Source organism: Phodopus roborovskii, unplaced genomic scaffold, assembly GCF_943737965.1.
Source record: "Phodopus roborovskii unplaced genomic scaffold, PHOROB, whole genome shotgun sequence".
NCBI lineage: Eukaryota > Metazoa > Chordata > Mammalia > Rodentia > Cricetidae > Phodopus > Phodopus roborovskii.
The window spans coordinates 47,733,857-47,744,519 of NW_026126517.1; the positions used below are offsets into that span (position 1 = coordinate 47,733,857).

The window sequence follows — 10,663 nt, forward strand, 5'->3', positions numbered from 1 at the left end:
TGGCAGGGAAAATGTAGATACAGTGTTTCCATTTGAGGACATGGAGGTTTTAGAATCAGATAGTGAAGATGGTTGCCCAACACCATGAATGTACTCCATCCCACTGAAATGTAATTTTCACATTGTGTATTTTACCAAACAAATCAACCAGAAATTTTAAATTTAAAAAGAAAAAAATCCCAGGGACTGGAGAGATGACTCAGAGGTTCCAAGCACTGGCTGCTGGTGTAGACTACCCAGGGTCAGTTCCCAGAACCCATCACAACTATCTGTAATGGCAGATCCAGGACATCAGACTCCCTCTTCTGGCTTCCACGGGTACTGCACACATACACGGTACATAAGCGCCCATTCGGGCAAGGTACTTTACATACACCGGTACACATGCACACATTCAGGCAAGCACTCATACACATAAAATAATCTTTTTTTAAAAAAATGTAGGAGAGACTCCCAAACCAGAAGCAACCCCAGCCCAACACACCGCAGCCCAAAATAAAATGGTTACTGCTCTACTAACAACTCAGATCCTGAGCCAAGCTTTGGTTTTCACTCTGTACTTCCCAGGGTGACTTAACCCTCATACCAATCTTCAGGTAGGAGTTATCATTTTCACAAATGAAGAAACCGAGGCACAAGAGGTCACAAAATACACACAGGGACAGCCACAGATGAAACCGAGATAGCAGCCAAGCAACCTAAACCTACTCTTCACACTTCCAATGCCCGGACTGTGCTGCCTCCAGATCCACTACAGTCAGCACGTGTCAGTGTAAGAACTGCTGGCAGAGCAAGAGAGTTACTACCCAGTATGAGACCCAGGTACTCTTCAGTTGTTGCCCATATCACCCAGCATTGCCCTTACACTCATGTGTTAAGTACAGCTTCTAAAAACACTGCAGAAGGGGGGCCTGTTGGCTGGGAGTTTGGCTCCCAGAAGGCTTGCATAGCATGTGCAAAAGGCCTTGGGTTTGATCTCCAGCACCACAATAATAACAACAATGATGGCAATGACTTAAAGGCACAGCCTGGAATCTCAGTAGCGCCTTCACACTGGCTAATTAACCCCTTAAACAACATGAGTGTCCTGTTCCATTTCCGTTGCTCTGATAAAATGCCCTAACTTAGAGCAACTTAGAAGAGGCAGTTTGTCTATTCAGCTCACAATTCTAGGTTCTAGTCCATTATTGTGGGGACATCAGGGCAGGAACTTTCAGCATCATTTCCACAGTCAAGAGCTGAGAAAAAAAAAAATTAATGTGTGGATCCTTGCTTGCTATATCAGTTAGCTTTCACCCATCTAACACAGTTCAGGACCCCCTGCCTAGAGAATGGTGTGGCCCACAATGGGCTGGGTCTCCTACATTAATGAATAGTCAAAACAATCCCCAACAGGCAAATTTGATCTAGATAATTTCTCATTAAGGCTCACTTCTCAGGTGATTAGAAGTTGTGTCAAGTTGACAGTTAAGACTGGCAGAATGACAGGATGGGGATAAGTGCACACACAGGCACACACACACACACACACACAGAGTGACAGCAGAGTGGGGGAGGGAGGGAGACAGGGAGAGAGAGGAGAAAGAGAGAGGGAGGGAGGGAGACAGGGAGAGGGACAGAGAAATTGTGTGTGTGTGTGTGTGTGTGAGAGAGAGAGAGAGAGAGAGAGAGAGAGAGAGAGAGAGAGAGAGAGAACGCTTTTAATGCCTGTAGCTAATCTCAGGCCAGTCCACCTGGCGACTTCCTCCAGGGCTGGATCTATCTACCCAGAGGTGGAGGGATTTCACTGCTAGAAGCAGGGTTATTTACATGTAAATAGCACAAGCAATTACAAACGACGTTAAAGAGGGCTTAGTAGAGGGTAAATTGGTTATTCTGGGCCAGGGGCCCCCTGCCAGCCAGAAGCATCAATGAAAAGTGAAACTCTACTCTGGAAAGCAGGGTCCTTTATCCCTTTGACCAGAGATGGTCAATTGAGCTGACACCTCAATGGAGCTCGGCTCAGGCCACTGTCCTCGACGGCTGCCAATTGTCCTCGGAACTGAAGGGCGAGTGGCAGCATCACTGAACCTCCAGCGGCTAGGTATCAATATTACTCTGCACCACCCACTGTGACTATCTACTTCAACCTAGCAACGAGTGGGCTCCAGATGAGGGGGACTCTGCCCAGAACCACACTCAGGCTTCAGAGGCAACTGTTTGAAACCAGCAAGCTCTTAGCCCATAGCAAAATGGGGGCCCACATCCCAAGATTTAGCCAAAAAAAAAAAAAGATCTGGCTGGGAAGTGGTGGTACATTCTTTTTTTTTAATCATAGCACTGGGGAGGCAGAGGCAGTCGATCTCTACGAGTTCAAGGCCAGCCAGGCCTACAGGATGAGTTCCAGGACATCGTAGAGCTGTTACACAGAAAAGGCCTGTTTTGAAAAAACAAACCAAAAATTAATCGATCAATCACTAAATAAATAAAGGCACATATATCGTATATATGCATTATATGCATTTATTTGCTGAAGTAGAGGAGTGAGTTGAGAGAATAAGAATCAGCCAGGAACAGAAAGCAGTAAGGCAGTAAGTATAAGGCAGTCGTCACTAGCGGGGAGTGAGGGCAACTCAGTTAGAAACCTGCATGGAAACCCAGGATCTCACCCCAAGAAGCTGCCCAGATTTGACAAATTGCCCCATTTCCCATGGCCTTGGTTCTTTCTCTCGCTTATAAAACAGGTTGGCTGGTAGAGACTATTCTAGGGAAAGCTACAGGGAAGGTGGACAGACAGGATCACCTGTGCGGTTATAGGAGAGGAACTGGTCTTGGGTAGGCCTCCATGGAGGAAGGGAAACTTCTGGCACTCTCGGGCCTTCAGGGAGCGGTACCCATGCCTTAAGAAGGCCAGTCCTACATAATAAGCTAAAAGCGAAATCTAGAAATCTAGTCACCTGCCCCCCCCCCTTCACCTCCCCACTTCCCAAAGCTTACAAGAGGCCCAGAAAAGCAGAAGCATTTAGGATTAAACCTGTCTGGACACGTCTTAGACAAAATTATCTAAGTCATAAACCAAAAATTCATGAACAAAGGAGATCATAAGTCTGGTCAATGGTACCCTATGGTTCCCAAGCAATGTATCCCCCTCCCCACCCAATTCATTTACTTTAGTTTACATGTGTGAGTACTTTACCTACATGTATGTCTGTGTATCACATGTGTGCCTGTTACCCTTGGACATTAGAAGAGGGCACTGGATTCCCTAGAACTGGTGTTGTAGATGGTTGTGAGCCACCATGTGGGCACTGGGAACTGAACCTGGGTCCTCTGTAGGGGCAGCAAGTGGTCTCAACCACTGAGATTTCTCCAACCCATTGCCTCTAACTCTCATCCTTCAACAGTAACCACAGCTCTCAGCCAGTCGCTCCCCGGCCCAGGCTTCTGAGACTTGACTGGGACAAGGAGGGAAGCTCTCCACTTTCCAGTGCAGTTGTCTGATTCCAAAGGGTTATAAAGAGCTCACAGACACATAGCAGAGAATCAGGCCTTTAAAACAAGCTTTCTCTACCTTCTCCTAAAAGGTATCAACAGGGCTAGAGAATTGGGCTCAGGCGGTTAAGTGTCCCTAGCAGGCAGGGGTTCCACCTTCCAGCACAGCATAAACCATATCCATCTGTAATCCCAGCACCTGGGAAGTAGAGGCAGGAGGATCACAAGTTCAGTCATATTCTGCTACATAGTGAATCTGAGGTCACCTGAGCACATGAGAGCCTGTCTCAATAACAACAATAATAATAACAATAATAAAATACAAACCAAAAAATGCCCTGAACCATTGTTAAGGCAAGCAAAATCACTGTGATTGGACAGCAGGGAACAAACTCCACCCTATAAACAAAGACGCTGCCAGGCAGACTGAAAGCCTAGTCCAAGTTCATAGACTGTGCCCTGTGTTGTAATCCTAAACACTTAACTCCCTGTTGACTCTCTAAGTCCCTGGTAGTCCAGTCTTTCTGGGCAGGAATCCTGTGTATGTGTCCATGGTATTGCCCATGGTAGTGATGGCCACTCATATGCAAATCTGTTCTGGGCTCATCAGTAATGACTGTTCCATCAAGCTCCAAGCCCCGACTACCTGCAAATTTAAGAGCTCAAGGTAATTACAGTGCAGCCAAGTTCTGTCTTGGTTGCAATGCACCACATGAACAAGACTTGGACTGCAGACCCTCTCTGCACCCAGAAAGGCCAGCACTGAAGCTTGGTTTTTCACTCTTACTCAATAACCAATTACTTCCAGAACTCAGAGATTTGCAAAGCTTGAAGAAATGTAGGGACAGTGTATCCTCCTTAACCCAGAGTGGGCCCATTCAGAGCCTTCCCCAACAGCCAAATCTGCCTTCTCTAAACCAGGGAAAGAAGTGGAGGGAGCGTCTGGGAAAGGACACAGTGGTCTTTGGGATATTTATACCTTCCGGGAGGAAAACCAGGGACTGTGCCATGGGTGGGACAGGGAAGCACTAAAAACAACATCTTTTTTAAATGATGCACTCACTTTTATGTGCATGAGTATTTTGTCCACATGGAAGATATGTACACCTCATGTGTGCAGCGCCCACAGACGCTGTGTCAGAGTCTCTGGAACTGGGGTTCCAGACAGTTGTGAGCTGGTGTGTGGGTGCTGGGACTCCAACCCAAGTTCTCTTCAAGAACAGTAAGTGCTCTTAACCACTAAGCTGCCCCTCCAGCCCCTGAAAACACAATGTCTGAGCTCTGGAGTGAGACTCCAGCACTTGCAAACCTCTACTCAGCCACAGCACAGGCACCATGATTGGCCCCAGGACCTGTATGTAGTCAGGGTTCAGAACAGAGGAAAAGAAGAGCTGAGTGTCAATCTGTCACTTGGATATGATCATAAACAAATAGAAGTACTAGGCTGGGGTGTGCTCTAGTTGGTAGGACTCACTCACCCGGCACACATGAAGTTCTGGGTTCAATTACCAGGACTGCATAAATAGGCATAGTGGTGTCTGCCTATAACCCCAGAACTTAGGAGGTTCAGCAAATAAATTCAAGGTCACCAAGCAACCTAGTGAGTTTGAGATTAGTCTTGATACAAAACAAACAAACAAAACGTCTTATTTTGTTGTTGTGGTGGTGGTGGTTTGGACACAGGGTTTAAGTTGCCCAACTTGGCCTTGATCTCAGCCCAGGCAAGCCTTGAACCTACGCTCTGACTCAGCCTCCTGAATAAATGGGATGACAAGCCTGCATTAGTAACTATTGCTGATAGGCCTGGCGTTAGTCACTATTCTAGTAAACTGGGAGCTTGTCAGCCTACAGAGCACTACTTGGAAGACTGAGGAGTGAGCAGAGAGCAGCTCGCAGCCAACTCAGGAGGAACATGTAAAAGCAGCCATGTGGAGTGAGGGTTGGGTCAGGTCCCACTGTGAAAATCAGGGCGCCACTAAGCTTCCATTACCAGCCACCAATGGCCTGTCCAGTTCACCAAAACTTTCCCGCCCCCTAGATGCCCTCCAGTAAGGAGCATCCATCAGAGCCCAGCACCCTCTTTCTTCCCTGCTGATTGATGGGTGCCTGCCCCTGCCCACCCCCTCCAGTCCCACAACTCACTCCCTTCAAACCCAGTGCAGAGTCCCAATGAAATAAACTGGAACTTGGATCTCAGAAAGTGTTTCTTATGCCCTCCATTATCCATGAACACCAGGGAAATCAAGCCAGGCGAGGCCAAGCCTGTGTCCTACGCAGTACCCAGCTCACCTTAACCCAGTCTGTCTGCCCATCCCACTGCAGGCTCAAGCTCCTTAATTCAAGGACTGTATCCTGTTGACCAAGAACTTGGCAGATAGGACAGAGCTCTGCCAGCAGTGGTGGCTTTTTAAATAGTTACTCAATGAGTAACCAAAGAAAGAAATAACAACAACCACCCTTCATGTAGCTGGGCAGTAAATCCCAGCACTTGAGAAGCTAAAGCAGGAGCTCTCTCTCAGTCAGAGGTGAGCCTGGGCTCTATAGAAAGACCCAGGTCCTAACATCCCCCACCCTATCTCTCAAAAAAAAAAAAAAAAACCAAGTTGGGAACATTGGCTTGGGAAACAGGAAGGCAGGCACATGAAGGGACAAAGCAGAGGAGTTGGGATGGGGATGTTCTGTGGGGGGGTGAGCATGTGGAAGTCGGGAGACAGCATGCAGGAATCAGTTCTTTCCATCATCTACCTTGTAGGTTCCATGGATCAAACTCAGGGCATTAGGCTTGGCAGCAAGCCCCTTTACCACCTGATCCATCTTACCAGCCCCAGTGGGGACATTTGACTAGACACCCCAGCAAGCTTCCCACTTCAGGAAGACCACTCGGCCCTAGTGCCACCCCCATCAGCACCCTCCTCTCCCGGCCCCCATCCCCCTTCTGGGTTCTCATATCATAACTTGTTTCATCTAAACAGCAATGACAAATGACAGAAGAAAATATGTGCTTGGGTACCACCCAGGGGAAATTACCCAAGTTTGAACTTTATTTTTCTCCTTAGGTGCCAGTCTCTCTATGTCTTTGCCCTTTAGCACCAGGACCAAAGCAGGGAGGGAGGGAGGGAGGAGTTACTCCCCTGGGCATTTGAAAAGGTTAACAGCATCTTTTAGATAAAGAGTTTCAAAGGAGAAGAGCTAAGAAACACTACAAATTCCATCATTCCTCACTGGATCAGCATGAGAAAGTAACTTCACATATACACACACACACACACTGAAGCCATTCTATAGACTAAGTGACTGGTTATAACAGACAATCACAGCTCATCTTCTGGAGAATGTATCCCTTCCCCCGGCTGAAGCTGCCCCACTCACTCATCCCATTTTTCTTCATTTACTTTCTTCCTGTCAGAACATTACAACTGCTATCTATCCCAAAGTGAGAAGTGTTATAATAAATTTGTCTCTGGTAACCCTGAGCTACACATGGGGGAGGGCCAGACTGCACTCCCATCTCTATCACAGGTAACTGCCACTATTCAGGCACAACTTTCGAGATCCCAAGAGTTTTAGAGCTTCTTTAGGTAGCTCTTGTTCCCCAACTGGAAAGGTGTTTACAACCAGACATTTCGATGGCCTGATATATGCTCATGCATACATGGCTGGGCATGCACATCCACGTGTGCGTGTACACACACACACACACACACACGATCTGTTTCCCAGAGGGTGAAGATTTGGGATCAAGGCCATGCTGCGACTCCATGCATCCCACATAACCTCCGCTCCTGAGCCAGGGCCACAACTATGATGGTGAAACTCCCCAGCGGTCACACTTCTAGCAGCTGAACACAGTGACAGGACAGGGCATGGTGGCAGGAGGGAAGGAAAACGGGACAGACCAAAGGCGCTACACTCCATCATTTTTTTTATTTTTCAAAATCACTGTCCTCTGGCTCATGTGAGAGGCCAGAAACAAACACAAATACCCTCCCAGGGACATTCTGACCCTATAAAAAGACAACACACTGGGTCAGCACCTCAGGAAAAAGCAAAGATCTGATTTGTGGTCATATTGTACACCCAGGAGAGAGAATGCTGACTTAGAATACCAGAGAGCGTTAACACAGGGACAACAGTGATGATAAAATATAGGTGGCCCAAAAGCATATGGCTTCAAACATAGGTCCAGCTTTTTCCTTTGTCCTATCATTTCCAGGTCACCTGAAATGACCTGGCTGAGGTGTTACCTGGGCTTTGCCACCTTACTGGAAGCGCTAACTTGCTAACTCCGGTGTTATTCTATCAAGGAATGTACACACAGTTGCTCCTGGGGGCCGAAGCACACATCAAATATAACCCACAAATGCACACACGTGGACACAAGTGCCAGGAGCAAAGTCTTCAGGATCTCTCCAACTTTGGGGAAATCTCTCATGTTTATGCAAAAGCCAGTAGCACTCTGTGTGTGTGTGTGTGTGTGTGTGTGTGTGTGTGTGTGTGTGTGTGTGTGTGTGTGTGTGTCCGCGAGTAAGTAGGGGTCTACAAGAGCTCACCAAATCCTAAGTGTTCTCTCCTTCTCATCTGTGATCCCTTTCCAAATCACTTGGTCTTCCCTGGTAGGACAACCCGGAGTTATAACCTTGACTCTGGCAAGTACTTGAGATTTTAATGCCTACACTCCAACCTCCTAGGTAGAAAGTGCCCCTGGAAATATTTACTGTAAACAGAGTTAGGAACAAAGGGAACTTTTCTTTCTTTCTTTTTTTTTTTTTTTTTTAAGGCACCACCTGCGGTCTGAGGTTGGTACGCAGCGTCCACAGGCCCCCCTGGTGGAGAGGTGGGTCAGGAGCCTGAGCCCTGCATGCAGATGGGTTCTCCCCAGAGAGCGCAATGCGCTACCGAGTTCCAAACCCGGCAGCACCCAGAACCACGAGGTGCCGGGGGAGCTTTTAAAATGCTCCCACCGGCTGCCTCCGCCCCCCCAGATTCATGGAATCGGAATGTAGGCAGGGAGGGTATAAAGATAAGGGGCTTTCGTTTGGTTTTTATTTTTTAAACCACACCAGGTGTGTAGCCCAGTTTGCGAGTCAGGTCACCTTTAAAAAAATTCCCACCACCGTATTTTGAGCAGGGTACTCGATGTTGAAGGGTTACTGTGGTGAAGGGGCACGCACATAGTAAATACTCTTAAATTCTTAAAAAAAAAAAAAAAAAAAAAAATCTGTTCAACACCACAGGCAGGCACCTGTCTAGAAGCCAAAGGGTGATGCAACTTAGAAAAGTCCCTCAAAAGGGAAAAAAAAAAAGTGCTCTTGTAGGATAAGGGCTTTCGGGGTGACCTGCCTGGACCGTACAGTGAGTGGCGCGCGGGCCAGGACAGAGGAGAGACCACCAGCCGGTTCGGTTTAAGGAAAGATCCTTAAGAGCACGCTGAGATCAAACACCGCAGGGCAGGGAGTGCGGTGCTCCGAGCGGATCGCCCGCAGCTGTCACTAGAGCCCTGCACAGGTTCGCCACCAACTGTTCGGTGCGTCTGGGCTGCAGGGCGCGGTGTAGGAGGCAGGAGCGCACCTCCAGCCCCGGGACTGCGGTGGCCACGCCGGATCCGGAGTCCAGAGCTTAGGCTGAGCACTGCGCAAACCTGCAGGAGCCCCTCGCCGTCCCGCGCACACCCTCCCCGCTCCGAGCTCACTTACCGCCTCCGCCTCCCGGGTCCCACTCCCGCAGCAGCCCGCAGAGCCCGGCCGGAGAGCAGCGGCCGTAGCGTCGCCAGGAGGCCGCGCCAGCCCCGCCCCGCCCTGCAGCCGCCCGCCCTCCCGGGAGGAGGAGAAGCAGGCGGGTCTGCGTCCGGACCCTCCCAGCGACCCGGGACCTGGACTGACCAAGGACTGAGGCCCCTCGTGGCCAAGATGGGTCGTTCCCTGCCACCCTGCTCCCTCTGCGCCCTCGCCAGCACCTCCTCCCTACCCAGCAGTCTCCCTCTGTCCTTTCTCTCAGCTCTCCTTTACCACCCCTCCTCCAGGAAGCCTTCCCTATTTCGCAATCCCACCCCATCGCAAATCTCTGTTTCCCCCACTCTTCCACACAGCCTGGCTCTCTTCACCTGGATGCAGATCGCACTGATGGAAAAGCACGGGGTGACTCCAATAAGCTAAAGCTGGGCCTGTCTCTGAGGTCACCCAGCTGCTAGTAGCAGAACTGGCATTAGAAACCGAATCACAAGCCCTAGTTTAGTTCATTCCCAGGAAAGGTGGCATTCATTACATGTCAGCTGTGAGGGCCAGAGCGAAGATTGTCATGCCCAAGCTTCAGTTTCCGCCGTTGTAAAATGGACAGGACTCCCAGCCCCCCACCCCCCACCCACGCACGCTCCACCGGGTTATCATTCCCGAGGAATGGACTGAGGAAATGTCACATAGCCTACCCTGTTTTAGTAAGTAAATGTTTGCTGACATGTTCAATAGAATCAACACTCAAAAAATTAAGTCACTCAAAATACCAACGTGAAAGATTTCAAAGAGTAACAGCAATTCTTATGTAGAAAACAAAAACAGCAGCAGAAAAAAAATGCACAGTGACTAGAAGCACTGGTATTTACAAGGCTGAAGCGATGGCTCAGCTGTTAAGAGCACTTGCTGCTCTAGCAGAAATTCCGGTTCAATTCCCAGCACCCACGTGGTGGCTCCCAAGCTTCTGTAACTCCAGTCCCAAGGGATCTGGTGTCCTCTTCTGGCCTCCTTGAGTGCTGCATAAATGTGGTGCACAGACACACATGCAATGCAGGCAAAACCTATACACATAAAATAAACATTTTCAAGTGATTTTTAAAAAGAACATAAAGGAGGCAGCCATCCTCCCTAGAGCCCTTTGGAGAACTTACTTCTCAGAAACAGTGAGTCTACTAGGCATGCTCCACGCACAGTCAGCCACAGCCAAGAGTGGTTATGAATGCAGCCTTCCTCCACTCCCCAAAAGAAAGTAGTAAACCTATTTAGAACATTAAGGGTTTTGTGATTTTTTTTTTCAAAAAAAAAAAAAAAATAAGTGCTTAAATCTCAATTCTGGGCTTTGTAAATGACAAAATTGCATGAATAATGTTCTTGGTTGAACAGCATTCTTGGGCAGGATGGCTTGCAAAAGCATCCTGAGCAAAGGCATCTGGGCTTTAGGGTACACCTGGAACATGGAGTTAGGC

General features: G+C 48.5%; 1 protein-coding gene across 4 annotated transcripts in view; it reads right to left on the reverse strand.

Moving 5' to 3' along the window:
• The window catches only part of Cgnl1 (cingulin like 1), a 141,282-nt gene extending 131,962 nt beyond the window's left edge, over nt 1–9,320 (reverse strand). For 3 of the 4 annotated variants that reach the window (XM_051197897.1, XM_051197898.1, XM_051197899.1), the window contains exon 1: nt 9,165–9,320. The gene's annotated coding sequence lies outside the window, so the exon portion shown is untranslated. The remainder of the gene's footprint in view (nt 1–9,164) is intronic. The other variant, XM_051197896.1, reaches the window with a different exon arrangement.
• Nucleotides 9,321–10,663: the final 1,343 nt, after the last annotated feature.